Source organism: Microcebus murinus, chromosome 15 (genome assembly GCF_040939455.1).
Source record: "Microcebus murinus isolate Inina chromosome 15, M.murinus_Inina_mat1.0, whole genome shotgun sequence".
NCBI lineage: Eukaryota > Metazoa > Chordata > Mammalia > Primates > Cheirogaleidae > Microcebus > Microcebus murinus.
The window spans coordinates 687,577-711,909 of record NC_134118.1 but is presented as its reverse complement, the minus strand read 5'-3'; the positions used below and the strand labels follow the sequence as shown (position 1 = coordinate 711,909).

The window sequence follows — 24,333 nt, the reverse complement described above, 5'->3', positions numbered from 1 at the left end:
GTAGTTCTCTTCCCACAGGAACCCGCAGTAGAACTGGGGTGCTGGTACTGTTACCCTCTGAATGGGAAGACGAGAGGGGGCAGAGAGGCGGGCACTCCTATGCTGCCCTCTCTGAGCGCCTAAAGCCTTCATTCCCCAAGGCAGACCCAAGACCCTCGGTTTCCTCTCTCCACCCCACCAAGCTGCAAATGGAACTTCAGAAGTTGAGAGCTGCCTTGGCCTTCTGGGATGGCACGTGCTGGACAGGCTCCTGCTGCCGCTGTGATAGCGTGTGGCTCCCTGCATACAGCACAACAACAACTCTGTTAAAATTTCATTCACATTTGAATAAAAATCTGTTTTAATAGTATTTGTTTCATAGCTTTATCATGATACTGGTCTATGTAAGATGCTGACATTAGGGGACAGGTGAAGGGCGTATGGACACGCTGCACTATCTTTGCAACTCTTCTGTAAGTCTAAAACTTTTTTCAAATTAAATAGTTGGGAAAGAAGTTGAGGGCCATCTTCTAGACCTGTTGGAAGTTCAAGTAACACCCAAGCAGCTCTTACCCCTGCCACCCTCCGAGGTTGCGAGGGAGTGGGTCTGTTGTCCACAGCAGGGCTGACAGTGAGGGAAGCGGTTTGGAAAGAGTTGGAACTGAAGATGGCTCCTGCCATTCCCAGTTAGCTCTAGGAACTCCCCTGAAAGGCACGTGCCCCTGTTCCAGTGCACGCTGTCACCTCTGCAACCAAACCGACCCAGAGCCATCACTCTCCCCTGTCCTCACTGTTTGATGGTCTCCAAGAAGGACTGGGCTAGGACGGATTCCCAGACTCGAGGACAGTGACGTGTCCCTGCTCACAGACAGCCTTGTACCCTGAGTCAGAGTCTTTCCAGGGGATACCCCCAAAGCCTTGGAAGGAAGCGATTCACTTCTATTCCTTTTTCCAGCCATTTTTCTCAGCAACCATTTTTTAGTACCTAGTATAGGTAAAGTGTCACGCAGTCGTGACACATAGTAGATCCTGAGCCAGGCTCGGTGGCCACACCGTTTCGGGGGGCTCCTAGCTGTGGGTGCATGTTGGCACACTCGGACTCCTTCCCACCACCCCTGACCACAGGCACTTCCCTGTGACTCAGAGCCGTTTGCCCCTGAGTGGACGCATTGTCTCCAAGACGCAGGTGTGTTGGATCAAATGCACACGGTGCTGCGTGACATCCACACTGCCAGCCAGGACGTGGGCCTTTGAATGACAGAGCCAAGCTCCACAGTCCCAGACTCATTTCTCTCCTTGTTTTCCTGGTGCCACCAACACCATCATCCTTCAAAGATTCCCAGCTGTTATTCTGGAATGTTCTCTAATCCTTCTGTCACCTCCCAGCTTCTCCTCCTCCCAGGCCAGTCTCCTGTCCTGCCCTTCCTTCTACAAAGGGTCTCCTGGATCCACCCCTCCCATCACCATCTGTCACCTGTCCTGGGAAGAATGACGTTCTAAAGGGAAATCTGACTATACATCAACATGAAAAGCATGGCAACTTGAAGGAAAAGGTTCTTTCAGGCCCATGTGAAAGCCCAGAGCGGTGCTCCTGGTCAGGGGCCCCAGGCGGCACCTGCAAATGGCACCAACTTCCCTGGCTGGGCTCTGCCGAGGGCCGGGTTTTGCAAAACTTTCCTTCCATTCCGGGCTCAAGGGACAATGGGAAATACCAAGGGTCGCCTGGGAGACCTGCTCCAGGCCAGACCAGGACACGGCGCCCATCCTCCTGCCCACGTCCTTCACGGCCTGCACACGGCGTCATGGAGCCACGCGGCCTGCCCTGAGGAGGACCTGCCATGCGGCCACACGTGGTACGCTAGGAGTCCAGCCAGCTCGTGCAGTTTGTAAAAACACACAGAACCCCCTTCCCCATGCACTGCCAGGCATGCTTCCCATTCTTCCTGGAGAGGACACTGGTGCACTTCCCCAGATCCCGCCACCTTTCTGCCCCAGCGCCTGCCATTTGAATGTCTTTGAAGGCCCACCAACCAACGTGATGTCTGAATTCCTGAGTCTCATCATGCTGGTCCCTTTCCCCGGCTCAGGCTCCCCATCCTAACCCATCTCTGGGCACCCTCAGGGCTGCCCTGCTCTGCTATCTCCCTGGCAAACCAGCCACCAATGGGGACGTGAGCAGGTGCCCAGGCACACTAGCTCTTGGGCTGACATCAGCCACGCGAAGCCAGGCAGGAGATGGGAACAGCCTTGCCTTGATCAGAGGCCACCTCTCCTCTCAGCGTCCCCTCTCGTCGTGAGTCTGCTCTGGGCCCTCCTCCTCTAAGCTCCCGGAGACAGGAGCCCGCTGCCTGTAGGCCCAGCCTGCCGTGTCATCCTGTGTCTCCATAAACCTCACCCCTCTGTAAACAGCCCCGTTACTAAACCATTGCAGAATCCTCTAGGTTGGTGACCATCACCTGACTTCCTGAGTCCTGCTGGTTCCCCCCAGACATGCAGGTCCACACCAACCTGGCCCTGCCTGCTTCCTGTCCTGCCCCCGTGACGGCCACCTCAACCTTCACCTCTGTCTTCAGGCCACATGCTCAACCTTCATCTTTATTTTCAGGTAACCTTGTCTTCTTATCGAGAAATGCAGGTCCTCAGGCATGATTCCCACAACCTCTGACTCCAGCTTTAGGTATACAAAAATGTTAGGAGCGGGTGGGCCACTCCAGCCACTGATGGGTTTCCCTCATTCTCTCCTCAGTTCGGTTTGTCTCACAAAGGATTATACATGCACCTCTGGCCCTCCTTTGTCACCTGTCTTCTTAGTGCCCCGCAGTCTGAATTCCACCCCTGCACACTGGTGAAACTATCCTCAGCGAGATGACCAGTAGCTTCCAAATTGCCAGATCATATCTACATTTTCAAATCTTACCTAATGGAGCATTTTGACATTTTGATCCCTCCTTCAAATAATTTTTCATTACCTAAGTAGTTTTGTTGAATGTTGAAAAAATGCTAATATAAAGATAAGCCCCCCAAAAAGACTTGTAGTCCTACTGTCTAGCAACAACCATTAACATTTTACTGTATAGCCTTCCAGATGCTTCTATGCATACATATTAAATGGATTATATACGGGAATTAATGATATGTAACATTTAGTACCCACTTTTAAAATATGGTCATCTTTCCTTGTCAAAAATACAAAGACACGTTCATTTGAATGGCTACATTGGATTCCAGTATGGAATTGTTTACATTTGGAAATGTTGGTTCTTGCCAATTTTTCCTTATTAAGGAACAACCTTGTGATGAATGGGCTTCTTAGTGCTCCATATTTTTATTTATTCTAATTGTTTTCTTAGAATAAGTTGTTAGAAGTCACAGCCCTGCTGCCAACTGTCAGCCCACATGCCAGCTGCCCCATTGTTTCCTAGGATTTGCACTGTTCTAAACAAAGAAAAGAAAGCAAGAGACGGGATGTGGTTGCAGCCTTGGGCCTGGGCCGCAGCTTTCGTGGAGGCTGGCCGACGGGCACCAGCGTGGGACGCAGGTGATTGGGACTGTCCTGGTGCTTCTCCACCTTGGAAACAAAGTCAAACATTCCATAAGCTGCCTGCATGGGCATCTCTCAAACCTACTCTGTCTACCTCATAATCATAGTCACATTCTCCTAAATTCTGGCATTATTACCTGTAAATCTTCATTGTTGTGTTGTGAGACTTTTTTTCTGCACCAGCATTTTAATAAGATGTCAGACAAAGCCACTGACATCTTGAGCATGAAGCCCATGGGTTTGCCATTTCCTGAGTTTAATATATATTAATCCCCTTGGCTTCTGCAAAACCATACCCTCCTGTTTCTCTTTGAACACTGTTTCCTCTTTTTATCTCCTTCTTTGGCTTCTCTTCCTCCACATGGCCCATAAGTGCCAGCAGTTCCCAGGCTTCTACCCTGAGACAGCTTCTCTGCTCGCTCTACCGCTCTCGGGGGGAAGGGGGTCTGAGCCACTCTTAAAGTTTGAGCTTCTAGGACCCCCTTGGCCCTCTTCTGCTCCCAGACTTCGCATCCAGCTGCCCACTAAACACCACCCAGCCTCACTTAGGGCTCTCAAAGCGGATTTCACCACCCTGCCCCTCAGCCGGGGCCTGCCCTGGGCCGCCTGTGTCCTGGGCACACTGCGGCTGGCCCAGGCATGTGACCCAGAAACGGCCGCTCCTGCAGACAGCTCTTCCGCCACCCTCGCGCCTGGCCAGCCACCACACACCGCTGGCCTCGCCTCGGAGGAGTGTGTCGAACCGGCTGCTGCTTCAGCGTTGCTGTCATGTCTGAGGTGGCCCTGGCGGTCTCCCACGGGAACCTGGAGAACTGAGGCTCCTTCTCAACATTGACATTAGGTAGGCTTGAGCCACACTAGCATCCGGGAATGTCAGGCCACCGTGGGCAGCAGCACAAGCGTGCAGACAGACGCCCTGTGGCACAGGCACGCAGGGACTGCTGAAAGCTGAGGGTCACGCTCTCGAGCACCCAGGCTCCCCCCACCAACAAAAATGTGCAGAAGCCCACTGCTAGAGGATTTTGCAGGCACTAAAGATAATAAAAGTGAAAAAAAAAAAAAATCTAGCTCAACTCATTACTAGGCAGACATCCCTCCACGCTAATGAAGAACCTGCATATCTTCAAGGGTATGTGCTTTTTACCTCAGTCTCTACTTTTCTACACATGATGTTTGCAATTCAATCAAAAATTGGGAAACAACAAGGATTTAAGAGAGAAAATGTCAAGAAATCAAGGAATCAACAGACCACACACAGAGATGACCAAATGTTGGAAATATCAGTTAGGACTTTAAGATGACTCTGATCGGTCTATGAAAGAAACTCATGGAGAAAGTAGACAACATGTATGAACAAATGGGAAATTTCGGCAAAGAGATAGAAATAATCAAAAAGAGTCAAATGGAAATGTTAGAAATAAAAACAGTATCAGATATAAAGTATTTTTTGTATAAAGCAGATATGATTATTTTTATTTCATAAATTTGTGACACAGGAACTCAAAAGGCATTGGTAACTTGATCAAGGTCACAAAACTAGTAAAATACATTCTGGGACTGGAACCCAAGTCTGCCCGAATCTGACACAGCAGTCACTCTGCAGGATTGTTTCTGGACATAAGCCATTCCCTCGGTGGGCTTTAGCAGAGTGGACGTCGCTGAGCAAACAGGTCAGTAGAAATTATCCAAAAAGAAACAAAAGTGGGAAGGGAGGATGGCAGACACTGAACAGAGCATCCAAAAGATGTCAAACAATATTGAATGGTCTGACCTATTCTTATTGGACCTCCAGAAAAAAATAAACAAAAGGAAGCAAAAATCTTTGAAGAGATAGTAGCTGAAAATTTTCCAAAACTAATGAAATGAAAGACAACAAACCACAGAGCCAAGAGGCTCTGGAAGTCTCAAGCAGGATAAATGCAGCATCCCCCGCCCCCCACACACCAGTCTAATTAGCATGTTCCATTGACCGAGAAAACCTTCAAGTGGCCAGAGGAAAAGAAACATTATATAATCACAGATGGTTTCACATCTGTGCAAGCCAGAGACAATGGAGCAACAAGTACAGTTGTACTCTTATCCATGGTTTTGTTTTCTGCGGTTTCAGTTACCCATAGTCATCTGCAGTCCTGAAACATTAAATGGAAAATTCCAGAAATAAACAACTTATAAGTTACAGAGTTTAAATTGTGTGCCATTCTGAGTAGTGTGATGGAGTAGCCGGCACACTCCCTCCCTTTGTCGTCACAAGAAGGATGAGCACAGTACAATAAGAGACTCTGAGAGTGAGAGGGAGGCCACATTACGTAACTTTTATCATAGTATATTGTTATAATTGTTCTATTTTATTATTAGTCATTGTTAACCTATTTCTGTGCTTGATTTGTAAATTAAACCTCACCATAGGTGTGTGTGTGTATAGGGAAAATCACATTAATACTACATACAGGGTTCAGTAAGATTCACGGTTATGGGCGTCCGCTGGGCTCTTGGAACAATCCCCCACAGACAAGGGGGACTGCCATACTGAGAGGAAAGCTGCCCGCCTAGAATTCTATACCAAATGAAATTATCTTGCAAAAATGAAGGTAAAATACAGATTTCTTTAGATAAACTGTCTGTGACAACATATTTCCAGCAAACAGACGCCGAGAGAATTCATTTACGCAGACCTATGCTGGGATTCCGCGCTAGGTGGAAGCTGGTGTCCACACACACATACTGAGAAACACTGAAAACTGTAAAAATAAGAACATATGTAAAAGGAATTTTTCTTATTTTTAATTGCTTTAAAAGACTGTCTAAAGAAAAAATAGGAGTGACATAGAGTTTATAGCTACGTGGAAGTGAAATTTATGGCAATAATGGCATGAGAATGGAAAGGAGAAAGCCATGATGTTGGCTTCTCGCGCCGTGTGGAAGCGGCACGTTGCTGGAAGAGGGACTCGATGAGTTGGAGATGCATATTGTAAACCCTAGAGCACTCACTAAGAACTTTTTTAAAGATATATAACTCATAAGCAAATAATGGAAGTAAAATAATGGAGGGTTTTTTTTTTTTTTAGCTAAATCATAAAAAATAATCCAAAAGAATGCAGGGAAAAGAGGGAAAAAATGAACAAAGAACAGATAGGACAAATGGAAAACAACTGGCAATATGACAGATTTAAGTCAAACCACATCAATAATTACAATAAATGTAAAAGCCCCAGTTTAAAAACAGACAGGTGGGTTAGGTTAAAAAAAAGAAAGAAAAGCTCACTTTAAATATAAAGACACACATTAAAAGTAAAAGGGTGGAGAAAAATACAAACGCTAATCGAAAGATGGAGTGGCTATACTAACAGACTATTTATTAACCACTTGGGTACGGTGCTCACCAGCTGCGAAACCGCGCCCACAGCCGACACTCACAGTCCGCACGGTGGTCTGTGCTGTGCATTGATGACAGAACCGTTTTGCTCTTGTGTGATGAGGAAAGCTTGAAAGCGCTGACAGCTTGTTTTACTTTACAGGCAGCTTTCCTTGTAATGTAAATCAGAATGGGTATAACATACATCTATGTTTTCATTACATTATTTTTAAATGCTCACAATTTTATATTGACAAATGAAAAATTAGAAAAGTCATATCAGAGCTATAGGCTAAAGTCCACGCTCAGCTGTGCACCTTCATCTGTGGCTGCTGACTACAGTCGACACTGGGCTGTGCACATTCATCTGTGGCTGTCAGCTATAGTAGACGCTGGGCTGTGCACATTCATCTGTGGCTGTCAGCTATAGTAGACGCTGGGCTGTGCACATTCATCTGTGGCTGTCGACTATAGTAGACGCTGGGCTGTGCACATTCATCTGTGGCTGTCGACTACAGTAGACGCTGGGCTGTGCATGTACATCTGTGGCTGTCGACTACAATAGACGCTGCGCTGTGCACGTTCATCTGTGGCTGTCAACTATAGACGCTGGGCTGTGCACATTCATCTGTGGTTGTCGACTACAGTCTACGCTGGGCTGTGCACATTCATCTGTGGTTGTCGACTACAGTCTACGCTGGGCTGTGCACATTCATCTGTGGTTGTCGACTACAGTCTACGCTGGGCTGTGCACATTCATCTGTGGCTGTCGACTATAGTAGACGCTGGGCTGTGCACGTTCATCTGTGGCTGTCGACTAGTAGACGCTGGGCTGTGCACATTCATCTGTGGCTGTCAGCTATAGTAGACGCTGGGCTGTGCACATTCATCTGTGGTTGTCGACTACAGTAGACGCTGGGCTGTGCACATTCATCTGTGGCTGTCAACTATAGTGGACGCTGGGCTGTGCACATTCATCTGTGGCTGTCTACAGTAGACGCTGGGCTGTGCACATTCATCTGTGGCTGTCGACTATAGTAGACGCTGGGCTGTGCACATTCATCTGTGGCTGTCGACTATAGTAGACGCTGGGCTGTGCACGTTCATCTGTGGCTGTCGACTATAGTAGACGCTGGGCTGTGCACGTTCATCTATGGCTGTCGACTATGGTAGACACTGGGCTGTGCACGTTCATCTATGGCTGTCAACTACAGTCTAAGCTGGGCTGTGCACGTTCATCTGTGGCCGTCAACTATAGTCGCTGCTGGGCTGTACACGTTCATCTGTGGCCATCAACTACAGTAGACGCTGCGCTGTGCACGTTCATCTATGGCTGTCAACTATAGTAGACGCTGGGTTGTGCACGTTCATCTATGGCTGTCGACTATGGTAGACGCTGGGCTGTGCATGTTCATCTGTGGCTGTCGACTACAGTCTACGCTGGGCTGTGCACATTCATCTGTGGCCGTCAACTATAGTCGCTGCTGGGCTGTACACGTTCATCTGTGGCCATCAACTACAGTCGACACTGCGCTGTGCACGTTCATCTGTGGCTGTCAGCTATAGTAGACGCTGGGCTATGCACGTTCATCTGTGGCTGTCGACTATAGTAGACGCTAGGCTGTGTGCATTCATCTGTGGCTGTCGACTACAGTAGACACTGGGCTGTGGACATTCATCTGTGGCCGTCAACTACAGTAGACGCTGGGCTGTGGACGTTCATCTGTGGCCGTCAACTACAGTAGTCGCTGGGCTGTGGACATTCATCTGTGGCCGTCAACTACAGTAGACGCTGGGCTGTGGACGTTCATCTGTGGCCGTCAACTACAGTAGACGCTGGGCTGTGCACATTCATCTGTGGCTGTCGACTATAGTCGATGCTGGGCTGTGCACGTTCATCTGTGGCCGTCGACTACAGTAGACGCTGGGCTGTGCACATTCATCTGTGGCTGTCGACTATAGTCGATGCTGGGCTCTACACGTTCATCTGTGGCTGTCGACTATAGTAGATGCTGGGCTGTGCACATTCATCTGTGGCCATCGACTACAGTCGACACTGGGCTGTGCACATTCATCTGTGGCTGTCGACTATAGTCGATGCTGGGCTGTGCACGTTCATCTGTGGCCGTCAACTACAGTAGACGCTGGGCTGTGCACATTCATCTGTGGCTGTCGACTATAGTCGATGCTGGGCTCTACATGTTCATCTGTGGCTGTCGACTATAGTAGATGCTGGGCTGTGCACATTCATCTGTGGCCGTCAACTACAGTAGACGCTGGGCTGCACACGTTCATCTGTGGCTGTCGACTATAGTAGACGTTGGGCTGTGCACATTCATCTGTGGCTGTCAACTACAGTAGATGCTGGGCTGTGCATGTTCCTCTGTGGCTGTTGACTATAGTCGATTCTGGGCTGTACACGTTCATCTGTGGCTGTGGACTATAGTAGACACTGGGCTGTGCACGTTCATCTGTGGCCGTCAACTACAGTAGACGCTGGGCTGTGCACGTTCATCTGTGGCTGTCGACTATAGTAGACGCTGGGCTGTGCACATTCATCTATGGCTGTTGACTATAGTGACGCTGGGCTGTGCACATTCATCTGTGGCCATCAACTACAGTAGACGCTGAGCTGTGCACATTCATCTGTGGCTGTCGACTATAGTAGACGCTGGGCTATGCACATTCATCTGTGGCTGTTGACTATAGTGACGCTGGGCTGTGCACATTCATCTGTGGTTGTCGACTACAGTCGACACTGGGCTGTGCGCATTCATCTGTGGCCGTCAACTACAGTAGACCCTGGGCTGTGCACATTCATCTGTGGCTGTCGACTATAGTGATGCTGGGCTGTGCACATTCATCTGTGGCTGTCGACTACAGTCAATGCTGGGCTGTGCACATTCATCTGTGGCTGTTGACTATAGTGACGCTGGGCTGTGCACATTCATCTGTGGCCGTCGACTACAGTCGACACTGGGCTGTGCACATTCATCTGTGGCTGTCGACTATAGTGACGCTGGGCTGTGCACATTCATCTGTGGCCGTCAACTACAGTCGACACTGGGCTGTGCACATTCATCTGTGGCTGTCGACTACAGTGACGCTGGGCTGTGCGCATTCATCTGTGGCTGTCAACTACAGTAGACGCTGGGCTGTGCACATTCATCTGTGGCTGTCGACTATAGTGACGCTGGGCTGTGCACATTCATCTGTGGCTGTTGACTACAGTCGATGCTGGGCTGTGCGTGTTCATCTGTGGCTGTCGACTATAGTGACGCTGGGCTGTGTGCATTCATCTGTGGCCGTCAACTACAGTAGACGCTGGGCTGTGCACATTCATCTGTGGCTGTCGACTATAGTGATGCTGGGCTTTGCACATTCATCTGTGGCTGTTGACTACAGTCGATGCTGGGCTGTGCGTGTTCATCTGTGGCTGTCGGCTATAGTGGTTAACAAGGGTGAAAAGGAATATCACATAACGACAAAGGAACCATGTCATCAGGAAGGCATAACAAGTGTGTGTGTGTGCCCGCAACAAAACAGCTTCAATTTTTATAAAACAAAAATTATAAAACTGAAAGGAGAAATAAACAAATCCACAATTAGGTACTCCAACATTTCTCAATAACTGATATCATAGATATAAAATCAATAAAGATACAACGGATCCTCAAACAACGTTGTTTTGTTATATAGTTGATGAGAAAAAAAAAAATCACTTCCTGTCTGGGGTCACTGTGTGGAGTCTGCCCTTTCTCCCCATGTCTGCATGCATTTTCTCCAGGTACTATAATTGCCTCCCACATCCCAGAGATGTGCCTATTCAGGGAAATTGTGTGTCTGCCTGGACCCGGCCTGAGTGAGTGTGGGTGTGTGCGTGAGTGTACCCTGCTGTGGGCAACTCCTGTCCAGGGTAGGTTCTCGCCACCTTCCCCAAGCTGCTGGGGTAGGCTCTAGCCACCCACGGCCAAGAACTGGAATAGTGGGTTGGAAAATGGATGGATGAATGAGTACAAATTGTTGTAAAATAAAAATTCATAAAGTCTACAATAATCACACAAATGCTTGACAATAAATGATGCAATAGGAAGGCACTTAGCAAACCCACTGTATTTGATCTTGTTGAACTGGCAGATGGCAGGGAGTGCTCCTTACGATGATTATTCTGCAAACGTTCATTCCTTGATTTAACCTGCCTGCAGTGAGTACTAACGGTGCGTTCTGCACCCCTGATGTCTATGGCCACAAAAAGCAGATAAAAAGTGTTACAATAGAAACAAAGGTATTAACCAAAGTTTTAAAGAGTTTTGAGGAGGGACAAGCGAGGCGTGGATGTGGAAAGACTCACCCATACCCATCACCAGTGATGGGGACTGAGCTTCCCTCCCCAAACCAGCCACCACCACAGCGTCAGGCACTGATTCACCAGAAATTGGGCTAATAATTATCATACTTGTTTTCATTCTTTCTTAAATGTACATACAGCTCACATGTATTTCACTGTTTAGTATTAGAAGTGTTTGGGATCTTTATGAGCATATTTAGAAGTTTGGTGATATTTTTGTGACCAGGACGATGCCATAGACACTTAACTCTTATTTTTATCGTCCAGTCTATGGTAAAATTTGTTTCATTACATGTCATTTCACCTAAAGTCACAGTTTCCAAGAATCTAGTCAATGACAGTGAGGACTGTACTGTATAGAAACCCTAAGCAACATCATCAGCCACTCGAAATGCACGGGCTGCCCGCCACACAGCCGCTCGCGCCTTGTTCTCCGATGCGTGTGAGCACTCACCAGGACAGGCCACGAAACACTTGCTGGGCCATTAAACAAGCCTGATCAAATTTAAGAGAATTAAACTGATATAAAGTGTGTTTTATGGCCACAATAAAGTTAAACTAGAATCACAAACAGCCATCTGGAAAATCCACAAATATGTGGAAATTAACGCATTTCTAAATATCCTGTGAGTTGATACAGAAATCATGAGATGACTTAGAAAATATTTTGGAGTGAGTGAAGTACAATATATCACACATTGTGAGACACACCTAGAGCAGTGCAGAAAGGGAAATGAATGGCACTGGATGCTTTTATCAGAAAACAGGAACAGCCTCAAATCAGTATTCCAAGTTTCCACCTTAAGGAAATAGGAAAAGAACAGCAAAAAATCAGGAGCAAGCACAATGAGGAAAATAATATGAGAGCAGAAATGAATTACATCAAAAAAGAAGAAAAGCGATGGAAAAAGAATCTATAAAACTGAAATCCAGTTATTTGAAAAAAATCAATAAAATTGGTAAAGCCAGAGTGATACAGAATAAAGGAAGGAGGCATGCATTGCTGAGAGCAGGGATGAAAAGCCAGACTCTGGCACTTCCCATCGCCCGCAGCGGCCTCCACCGACCCCGGCCCCGCGCCTGGCTCCTGCAGGGTGCTGCTGAGCTGGACGACCTACTTCATGGGGCGCCCGGTTGCTCGGCTATGAAATCGGGCTCAATGACTTCCAAGCTTCTGTCTTCAGAAGCGTCTCTAGAAAGACGCTACATTGGTCTGCTCTGGCTGCCATGGCAAATCCACAGGCTGGGACCTTAAACAAACGCTCACTCTCCACAGTCCTGGGGGCTGGAACTCGAGATCAAGGTGAAGGCAGGGTTGACTCCTTCTGAGGCTCCTCTCCCTGGCATGTGGGTGCTGCCTCCTCGCTGTGTCCTCATGTGGCTGGGCCTCTGTGGCTGTGTCCTCATCCCCTCTTCTTACAAGGACGCCAGCCCTGTTGGCTGAGGCCCCACCTCTGTGACCCCACCTTCGCTTACTCACCCCTCTAAAGGCCTGGTCTCTAAACGGTTGCATTCTGAGGTACCTGGGTATCTTAGTCCATTCTTTGTTGTTTTTACCTGAGACTGGGGAATCAGTAAAGAAAAGGAATTTATTTTTTACGGTTGTACAGGCTAAGCCTGAGGTGGAGGGGTGCGTCTGCGAGGGCCTTCTGGCTGGGGGGACCCGGGAGAGTCCGAGGTGGCCCAGGGCATCGCGTGGTGGGGCTGAGCTGCTGGCTCTGGTCTCTCGTCCTCTTCTCACAAAGCGCAGTCCACCGCCATAGCACACTGACCAGGCAGTGGACGAGCCGCCCATCGGCCAGGGCCCTCGCGGCCCAGCCACCGCTCAGGGTCCCGCCGCACCGGGGGCAGTTTCCGCAGGAGCTGTGGAGGAGACAAATAATCGGCAGTTAGGACAGTGAGTTTCGAGAGAAGGCCTAAGTCAGGCCACAACAGATAATGTCACAGCCTGGTGTGGAGCCACATGGCCTCGGGGCACATTGGCCAGGCCTGAGGAGAGAGGCAACTCGGAAAATAGCAGCTGGATGAAAAGAAGCTGGTTTCCACATTGCTGTGTGATTTCCCACTAAGCCTCCTTGTGAATACGTGGGATTTTCTGTCCCATTGTTTTGCTGCCTGGTGGCTGGCTTCCCTTCTCCTCTGTGCCTGCAGTCCTAGTGCACTTTTCTGCCTGGCTCCTTTTCTTTGACTTTATAAAGAAATGAGCCCCTGAAATATGACTTCAAGGGCAACTTCCTCCTTGGAGCTGCTTGGATGGGAGGTCCTGGTGGAGGAGAGAAGAGCCAGTGCCCTGGCCTGGGCTGTTTGCTTCCTGGTCCCTTGAGGGTGCGTCCTTCCAGAAGGCCGTGCTGCTTTCCTGCCCTGCAGAACCATGGAGCTGTCCCCAGGATGTTGCTGTCCCATGCGGCACACCGGAATTCTGGTTGTAGGGTGCTGCCCGCGTGGGCACTGTGCCTGTAGGAGACCTTCAGCAGGGGCCTCCGTGGCCCCAGCTCCTAGGGCGAGGCTGTGTGCTGCATGGTCAGTAAGTCCAAGGGGCACCACGGTGCTTGCTGTGGGCGAATCCATCCCTCTCCCTGGCCTGGACACTCAGCGCCATCTGTGAGCACCGGCTGGGTGCACCCACACCTGGTCTAGGGAAGGAAGCAGCTCAGGACACGTGCTGGGAAGAGCCAGGTGGGCAGAGGATGGTCCCCAGGTTTCCATCCCTGAAATGGGCTGACAGAGAGCGGGGCAGTGCAGCTGGGCCCCTCCCTGCCTGGCCCGGGCCCTCGGGTTTCCCCAGCCCCTGCCCTGTTCCATTGGGGGCTTCTTGGTTTCTTGTAAAAGATGCGATTAGAGTAACCCTGAAGCCTCATTCCCACCTTGTCTCATAAACAACAGGGAAATGCCAGTGACACGCAAGCTGTTCCTCAAACCGCCTTGTTTTTACGCTGTGCAGTGGAAACACACCACTTCCTCCCTGAGTCAGGCGCCTCCCGCCCGGCTCTCCCCGCCGCCGCCCAGGTGCCAGAAGCCGTCACTCTTTCCACCAAGCGCTGTTCTCCCGGTGGAGCGCGGCCCTGCGCGGGGCTGTGGGTTGGTGGGTTGTTGTTTTTGCTGTTGTTGTTTGGGTTTTCTTATATTGCATAAGTCACTAACTAGGTTAACAGCAGTGAGGCGGGTGTGTTCACCTGCTCGCCGGTGCCCAGCACGCACTGCTGGGGCTCCCCACGAGGGGCCCTGAAGCACAAGCAGAGGGTGGCCAGTAGACAGGCACCTTCTTGTCCTTGCCGTCTACACCTGCCACCCTCTTGGCTGCTGAATTCTGTCTGTTCTAGAAGTATCTGTGTGCTGCAGCTGGAATCCCCTCTCCCATGGCGGCCCCCACTCGTGCCCCTCAGAGCCCTCTGCCTAGCGTGTGAATGGACAGGTGACACCTGCTTCCACTTCCCCTGCAGGAGCTCCGCAGCCTGCCCTCTTCTTCCTGCTCCTGCTGTCAGCCCGCAGGGAGCCAGGAGGGGCTGTGCTGGGGAAGGGCCCACCGGCAGGCAGGCCCAGAGCCCAGGGAAGCAACAAGAATTATAATCTGGGGCTGGAGTCTGGGGGACAGGTCACAAAAATCTCTATAGAAAATGTGACTTAGCACTGAGCCAGGACCCCTGGCCATCCTCCCGTTTCCTCCCCGCTGGGGTTGTGGTTTGGTCTTTGATTTCAAGCTCATTCAGCATCCATTCAGCAAAATGCTGCCGAGCACATTGTCAAACGGATTCGCCAAATACTCACCGAAAGCCTGCCTTGCGGGGCGTGCTCCTGAGCGCCCAGCCCGCACCTCCCTCACAGCCCTGCGGCCGCGCCCCAGTCTTGCTCCCTGGGCGGGTCCTCCAGGGCAGGACGGCTCCCAGCTCACATCTTAGGGCCCAAGGGAGTGTTTCTGCTGGGGCTGGAGCGTGAGGGGCCCGAGGACACAGCCGCTGCTCAGGAGCGGCCCCTGACCCGCACCCGCGCGTGCTGGCCACTCCATATGCGGTTCCGACCAGCGCCCGCGCGTGCCGACCGCTCCACACGCGGTTCCGACCAGCGCCCGCGGTGCTGACCACTCCATATGCGGTTCCGACCAGCGCCCGCGGTGCTGGCCACTCCATATGCGGTTCCGACCAGCGCCCGCGGTGCTGGCCACTCCATATGCGGTTCCGACCAGCGCCCGCGGTGCTGGCCACTCCATATGCGGTTCCGACCAGCGCCCGCGGTGCTGGCCACTCCATATGCGGTTCCGACCAGCGCCCGCGGTGCTGGCCACTCCATATGCGGTTCCGACCAGCGCCCGCGGTGCTGGCCACTCCATATGCGGTTCCGACCAGCGCCCGCGCGTGCTGGCCACTCCACTCGGTCGCGCGCTCCCAGCGGCCCTGAGGCCGTGCGCTGCCACCGCCCCCTCTAACAGGCTGTGGCAGCGAGGCCCTCCCAGGCACCCAGCCATCAGCAGCGGAACCTGGGCCATACAAAGACTCTACCACGACGTTGGGGGTTGCGCACGGGAAAAGTGGAGAGTGCAGAGGTGAAATCAAAACCACCAACCGTGGAGGGTTCCGAGTGCTGAAAGGAGTGTTTGGTTTTGTTTTCTAAGATAGTGTCATGAGCTGAGTACCAGGAGCATTTCACGTGGGAGGGAGAAAATGACTTGGGTCCAGTGGGTTGAAAGTGTAGGAAAAAAGTGTATTTCAATTCAAGAAAAGGAGACATTCTCTGATGGCTGGGATTGTCACATGAGAGAAGGGTTGTCCCGGGTGGAGTGGCGTGAGCTTCCTGTCCCTGCACAGGGTGAGCTGAGGGCAAAGGGCCCCAGGGCAGACAGAGACGCACAGCCCTGTGGCCTTCCTTGCTGATTGCTAGTACTTGAAGGGTCACCTCCTGGCGGCTCCTACCCCTTCCGGTTCCCAGAGTGTCCCCTGAGAGCCCACTCCCAGGCTCTCTGGCAGCCCTGTGCTGGGAGGGCCTGAGCCATGAGGGTCACCGCCATGCACACCCACTCCCGTTTCCCTCCCGCTCCCTGGGACGACCACCCTAAGGACCTTGCTCTCCTCCCCAGCTGAGCGTCACTGCGGGCCTTAGAGGCCCAGCCTGACCTCCCCACTGGCGGGCCACCCCGGGATGAGACAGCAGTGTTCCAAGGGCCCAGGCAGGGCAGGGGCTCCTCCCTCCCGCCCTCCCCTCACTCCTTCCCTTGAGTTTCTTGTACTTTCATTTTCTTCCATCATGCTCCTTTTCAAGTTGGTCACTGAAATACCAAGCACAGCTCGTTTCCTGCCTGCTTGCGTCCCTGCTGCGCTAGTCCTCACATAGCTGTGCTTGCCTTTACTTCCCACTGCCCTTGTTTTACCCCAGCCAAACATTTCCACGGGGAACTTTCTCTCTTCCCAGCTTTTCTGGCAAGGTCAGTCTGCAACTCCTGCCCTGCGACCCCCGCCCTGCGGGAAAGCCCTGCCCTGCAGGTGTGGGGCTGCCCCCTTAGTCCCATCAGAAGCACCCACCTTCCTCCAACCAGTTGCTGGTGTCCCCATTTGCAGCCGGCCTGAGCCCAAGAGGCCCAGTGATGGCCTCACTCTTGGCCAAATGCTCTTTCCAAAAGAGGCACAGAATAGCCTTTCTAGTCCCTTCACACACCTCTTTGCAGCACACACTTTTTCTCTTGACAAATTCAAACACACCCTTCCATCTTAACAATTTTTAATCTTTTTGTTAAGAAAAAAAAAATCTTTTTGAATCAAAAGAGTAGTTTATTATATCTCAAACAAGAAGCAGTACAATTAATCAAAGTGTGCACCTAAATTATCAACACAGTTTTGCCATCTTAATGGTAGCTTGTTTATGCCAGCAGGGAAAAGGTCTGGACAGTGAGTGGTGATGAAATTGCGAAAGGCGTTTTCCACAGCTTGTTGAGAATTGAATATTTTTCCCTGCAAGACGTGGTCGAAAGCCTGGCAGAAGTAGGGTAGTCAATTGGTGCAAGGTCTGGTGAATATGGTGGATGACAGAGGGATTCCAAGTCCAGCTTCTATAGTTTGAGCAGTGTTTTTTGTGCAACATGTGTTCAAGTGTTGTCTTGCAAGAGGATTAGCTTGTCTCTGTCTACCAATTTTGGCTGCTTAATCTCAAGCATCTTCATCATTTTGTCCAACTGGTTGCAGTAGACATCTGCTGTGATCCACTGACCAGGTTTCATGAAGCCGTAGTAGACAATACCAATGCTGGACCATCAAACAGACACCATTAGCTTTTTTTGATAAACATTTGATTTTGGACTGTGTTTTGGTACTTTGTCTTTATCTGATCATTGTGCTGAATGCTAATTATTGTCAAAAATGACTCATTTTTCATCACACATAACAATGTGGTGTAGAAATGGATCACCTTTATGTCGTGACAGCAAAGAAAGGCAAGTTTCAAGACGATTTCTCTTCTGATGCTTATTAATTCATGTGGAATCCATCTATCCAGCTTCTTTATCTTGCTGACTTGCTTTAAACGGTCCAATATTGTTGGAATAGTGTCATCACACCTTGCTGCTAATTCAGACATAAGTTGAGATGGACTCGCTTCCACTACAGCTTTCAGCTCACCATTATCCACCTTGGTCTCAGAGAAAAAATATTTTAAACATACTTGAAAGTGACTGAAAGTAGTATCATGCCCCTATTACGCAGCCTTGGTAATTGTCCAAACTGGCCCCAAATTGGCCCCAATTGGTCCAAATTGGGTCTCATCCCCACTCCCATTTTTACCTTTTTTGTTTTTTGTCTTCAGACAGAGTCTCTCTCTGTCACCCAGGTTATAGTGCAGTGGTGTCATCATAGCTTACTGCAACCTCAAATTCCTGGGCTCAAGTGATGCCCCTGTCTCAGCCTGTAAGTAGCTGGGATTACAGGTACATGCCACCACGCCCAGCTAATTTTTCTTTATTTTGTAGAGATGGGATCTCACTCTTGCTCAGGCTGGTCTTGAACTCCTGACCTCAAGTGATCCTCCCACCTTGGCCTCCCAGAGTGCTAGGATTAGAGGCCACCGTGCCTGGCCTTTTTATTGTATGTTTAATAGTCATTGATTTATAAAATATGAGACAAGGAGCTATAAATGAAATCAGTAGCATTCATAAATGAATATTTATCTGCTTGATCACAACAGAACTGCACACATATGAAAACAGTAGCAGCAACTACAGGTGCCAGGCACTGTCTGCCCAGACACTCTGCTTGGTGCTCACCTGGATTTATGGTACTCTGTAGCACTGTGTTTCCCGAAAAATAAGACCTACCCATAAAATAAGCCCTAGAAGAATTTCTAAGCATTTGCACAATAGAAGCCCTACCCCGAAAATAAGACCTAGTGATGGGCGTGGCTACATAGCGCATCTGCACAACCCATGCATTTCGTCACAGAGCAGTAAAGAAGACGAGCAGCCCTTCTCATCTGCCCCATGAGAGCTCTATTGCTCGACATGAAAGATTGGGGCCAATGGTTCTAAAGGAAATACAGTAGCAAGAAATTCAGGATGGAATTCAGGGTTTGGAGAGTGATGATGATGTTCCAGAAGAAGACGACTTAATTATATTTGAATAAATGTAGATTGTTGTACCGTACTTAAAAAAATAACACATCCCCTGAAAATAAGCCCTAGGGTGTCTTCTTGAGGAAAAATAAGTATAAGACCCTGTCTTATTTTCAGGAAAACATGGTAGCTATATAGCCACAGGCCCAATTCTTTTCTGCTGTTCTTTAACATTTTACTTTGAAATAATTTAGACTTACAAAAGTTGCCAAGATATTACAAAGAATTTCCTGTATACCCTCCACCAGCTTCTCCAATGTTAGGACTTTACCACTTGCCTTCCTAGTCCCTCTCCAGCTATACATTTTTTCCTGAGCTATGGGAGAATAAGTTGCATACATTGCAGCCCTCCACCGCTAAATTCTTCAGCGTGTGTTTCCTAAAGTCAAAGACAAAGGCATTTCTCACATAGCCACGCTATAATCATCTGCATGAAAACGAACGTGGACATGGTCCGATCACACTCCAGACAGTCTCGCAGTCTCGCCAGTGCTTTTATAGAAAAGAAGAAAATTGTTTTTTTGGTCCAGGGAGCCATGGAGGCATTCAGGTGGCATTTCACCTCCCGCAGCTTGGGACAGCTCTGTACTCCGTCTGTCCTTCATGCCCTTGAAAACTCCTCGTTATTACCGACTTATTATTAGCTGGAAATCCAGCGAGGAAGCCGTGTTACTTCACTTGCAAATTCTTTTCTAAATGACAGGCACTATTTTCTCCAGCCCCAGAGTGCTGGAGAGAGCTGGCTCTTAGGGATGCTCCCCTGACATGAGCCTGAGAGTCTGCAGCAGCCTGCTGGCCTCGTGGGGCCGGCACCCAGCCACCCTGCACATCGCCGATGCCCCGGGAAGATGGCCAAAACAACAGGCATCATGAAGGCCCTTACTCTTCCCTTGGCTCATTTTCCCCTGTTCTCTGCTTTAGTTTGGGCTCCCAACTAGAAAGTTAGGAACTCAAAGCGAAAAGCTGTGCAAGAAAGGAAATGTCGCCAGAACGCCCTGCTGGGCCCTGCCCGCTCCCAGCTGCGGCTCTGCTCCTGGGATCCTTGCAGAACCCACTTCCAGACACAGCGCAGAAGCCTCGGTCGAGAGTGCCCAGCAGAAAGCCCACGTCATCAAATTCAGTTTGGTCACAGACAGAGCTACACAGCCAGCAGGAGGGCTGGGGACAGCCATGTCACTGTGTGGGCGGGGAGGCCAGACGGCTGCAGAGGACAGCCTTGTGCCTTCCCTGGTGAGATCACGAGATCCCACTGAAAAGCTCAGGCCCGGGCACAGGGTGTGCACACACCCCGGGTGATGCGGACATACCTGCAGAGGCACAGGTGGAAGGACCCATATGCTGGCTCTGGGCAGGGAGTGCGGCTGGAAGCTTTGTTCCTATTATGCGTCTTGCTGTGCCCCACAAGTGTCATTGCCTTGATACGTTTTTTTAAAGACCAGTGAACTCAGAGGAACTGGATCCTTGTCTTGGTTTCTTGTCTGGGGATAGCTCCCTGCCTGCTTGATAATGAGTATATGCTTCACCTGCCCCCGTCCCCCCGCAGAGTTGCTGCAAGGCTCAAGGAACATATTTAGTATTTACTAATCTCTGTGTTCCAAGTTGTGGCAGTAGTACTAGTATTGCATTATTATTCTTAAAACAGTGCAAAAACAAACATACATTAAGACACTAATGAGAGCCATGTGACATCACTGAAACAGAGAGAGAATGTTATTAGGGAAAATTTGGGGTGGGCTCAGATAAGGTGAGGTGTGTATTCACAAAGGTGCTAGTCACAGTGAGGTTGCACACGAGCAGTACGTGGACATAATTACTCAAAGGGTCATGCCCTTGACCCACTCCCTCCATTTCTGAAAATGTATTCCCTGGAAGTAATTATTGATGTACACGAGTACATCTAATGGAACCAACCAAGATGTCAACAACAGAAAACTAAGTAATAAAATGTGGTACTTAATTGTGCTGTCATACCTGCAGCAACATAGGAAATGTTTATGCTGCTACAAGCAGGCAATAAAAGTACACTTACACTACATTATAGCCATGTAAAAAACGATGTGCACAAGGACAATGGGAGATCATTTTCTAGGTTTTCACTCATTTCTCTATTCAACGACCATTTGCACTCCGCGATGTCCCAGGCCCTTTGGGGAGCCCAAGAGAGATAGCTGGGGGTCTGGTGCCACCGTTCCCAGGCAGTTGTCGCTGCACAGGAGAAATGATGGTGATGCACAGCATTTTCTCTCCAGAGAAACTTGTTTTAAGGGACATAATCTCTGATCAGGAACCGTGATGGCAGACGGCTGTCCCCGCAATCAGGAAGCCACAGAGGTGGACACAATGAAGCTGGAAGAGGTGGATTTAGGAAGGACTGTTTCACAAAATATGCAGTGAATCTGTGACCTTTGTTTGCCCTGAGAATTGTACAAAATGAATACACAAATAGGTTCCCAAAGCTTTAAGTGTACTGACCAATGCCAGATCTGTCAAGTGGTGTCTGGGGGAACATGGCTGTCGCCATTGTGAGCAAGCGAGCCCTTGTGTCACAGAAGCCCAACTACCACCAGAAGCCAGGAGGCCAAGGCCTTTGTCCTCCACTCCTGTGCACCCCTGCCTGAGGGTTGCTGCCAGAGGTCCCTCCCCACCCTTCCCTGCACACAGGTGGACCTGGGGCTGGGGGACACAGGCAGACATTCGGATGTGTCCTTGAACCTGGATGTTGACAGCATGGAGGATGGTCCTGCATCTTTGGGATTTTCCCTGGCCTACTGGGTTCCTGAGCTTGGGGGCACCCTACCCAGGGCAGGTGCATCCAGAGAGGGGAGTCTTCCTCAGGGTTTGTACCCTCCACAGGCAGGCTCCTGCTCATTGGCATTTTCCATCAGGTGGTGGTCGTAGGGGATGGAATTTTGCTAAAGCAGGTTACACTCCTTTCCATGTACTGGCCTCATCATTTGGCCTCCTTGGAGATGGACACATCTGGAAAGAGCTATGAGAACTCACCCAGATGTGTCTCTAGGGAGAATCAGGAACAACTGTTCTTGCCAACCCAACACACGTCCTGGGCCTGACCCTCCTAGGAGGGCAGCCAGGTACACACACAGGATTCTCCTCTGTCAATTCTGAACCTGCATCCCACCTGCACCCCAAATAGGAGCCGACTCGGGCTAGCCCATTCTGACAGCCTATCCTTCCACCAGGACCACAGGTGCTGGGCAATGAGGAGGCCACTCTCCTTGGGACTAGAGACACCAGAAGGATTTGGGAGGGAGCAGAGTAAGTGCAAGGACCCTTCCATGGGTCCAGGGTGAACCAGGATTGTCAGCCACCCTACACTTATGAGAGGTCCTCATGTTGCATGTCCTGGTGTGGACGAAGTGCCCACAGGGAATGAAGGCCTGCCTGGGGAAGGCTGCAGCCGGTGCCCTATGCGCAGAGCACAAAGGGAGTCACCTGCAGCATGCATCCTGCCATCAGCCCCACCCACCCTTTTAAGCCCACATACATGACAATGGCGTCTGAGCATGGTGGTGTGAAGTGCAAGGCCTGTTTGTAACTAGAACTGCACCCAGCCCCAGGCTAGAGTCCCATGGGCAGAGCATTGGGACTGGGAAGAGGGGAGATGCAGGAATGCCTGGGCACTGGCACTGGGCACACAACTCCATTGTGTCCTTGAGAGGGGATATTAAAAATTGGTGCTCAGTGCTTAGCACTGAAATTGGTGCTTCCTTCTTTGCAGATAAGCTTGGACATGTTACCTACTTCCGCAGATGAAATGTGAGAGGAAGCGATCCCGTCACCTCCAGGTGGACATGTTAAAAACTAGTAAAGACAGAGCTTCAGTGCAGTAAATAATGACCCAGTTTCTCCAGGAAGCTGTGGAATGCAAAGGGATGGGATGGGATGGGATGGGATGGGATGGGATGGGATGGGATGGGATGGGATGGGATGGGATGGAATGGGTTGAGTTTGGATTGGTTGGCATGGGATGGGATGGGTTGGGATAAGATAAGTTCCGATGGATTGGGATGGGATGAATTGGGATGGGTTGGGATGGGATGAGTTGGGATGGGTTGGGATGGGATGAGTTGAGATGGGTTGGGGTGAGGTAAGATAGATAGATGGGATGATATGTATTAGAAGGGATGGGATGGGAATGGATGAGATGGATGGGATGGGATGAGATGGATGTGAAGTGATGGGATGGGATGGATGAGATGGATGGGAAGGGATTGGATGACATGGATGGGATGGATGGGATGGGATTGGATGGATGAGATGGATGGGATGGGATGGACGGGATGAATGGGATGGAATGGATGGATGGGATGGGATGAGATCGATGGGATGGCTGGATGGTATGGGATGGATGGGATGGGATGGGATGGATGGATGGGATGGATAGGACGGATGGATGGGATAGGATGGATGAGATGGATGGGATGGGATGAGATGGATGGGATGGCTGGATGGTATGGGATGGATGCGATGGGATGGGATGGATGGGACAGATGGATGGGATAGGATGGATGAGATGGATGGGATGAGGTGGTATGGGATGGGATGGTTGAGATGGATGGGATGGATGGATTGGATGGGATGTATGGATGTTATGGATGAGATGGATGGATGGATGGGATGGGATGGGATAGATGAGATGGATGGGATGGGTGGATGGGATGGGATGGAATAGATGAGATGGATGAGATAGATGGGATGGGATGGGATGGATTGGATGATATGGATGGGATGGGATGGATGGGATGGCTGGATAGGATGGGATGGGATGGGATAGGATGGGATGGGATAGATGAGATGGACGAGATGGATGGATGGGATGAGATGGATAGATGTTATGGATGGGATGGGATGGGATGGGATGGATGAGATGGATGGATGGGATGGGATGGGATAGATGAGATGGATGGGATGGGTGGATGGGATGGGATGGGATAGATGAGATAGATGGGATGGGATGGGATGGGATGGGATGGATGGGATGGCTGGATGGGATGGGGATTAATGGCATGGTATGGGATGGCGGGATGGGATGGATGGGATAGGATGGATGTGATGAATGGGATGAGGTGGGATGGGAAGGGATGGGATGGATGAGATGGATAGGATGGATGGGATGGAATGGGATGGATGAGATGGATGAGATGGATAGGATGGATGGGATGGATGAGATGGATGGATGGATCAATTGAATGCCATGGGATGGCATAGATGAGATGGATGGATGGATGGGATGGGATAGATGGATGGGATGGGATGGGATGGTATGGGATGGGATGGATGGAATGGGATGGCATGGATGGATGGATGGATGGATGGATGGGATGGGATGGGATAGGCAGGATGAAATGCTTAGAGTCATCTCTTCCCAGCTCCCAGGCCAGCTATGACATGCTGGGTTGAACTGGTGATACACACAACCCCACATTCCACACCAGGAGGAAAACAGCTACTCTCTGGCTGGACAGGGGGCTTGAATAAAGATAGTTCAGTAAGAAGCTGTAATGCAA

At 50.1% G+C, this 24,333-nt stretch overlaps 1 long non-coding RNA gene across 1 annotated transcript; it reads left to right on the top strand.

The window, feature by feature from the left end:
* The first annotated feature begins 16,985 nt into the window (after nt 1-16,985).
* LOC105873512 (uncharacterized) lies at nt 16,986-22,660 on the top strand. Its single transcript, XR_012923197.1, has 2 exons — nt 16,986-21,658; nt 22,545-22,660. It is a non-coding gene; the product is annotated as an uncharacterized LOC105873512 (long non-coding RNA).
* The last annotated feature ends 1,673 nt before the right edge of the window (nt 22,661-24,333 follow it).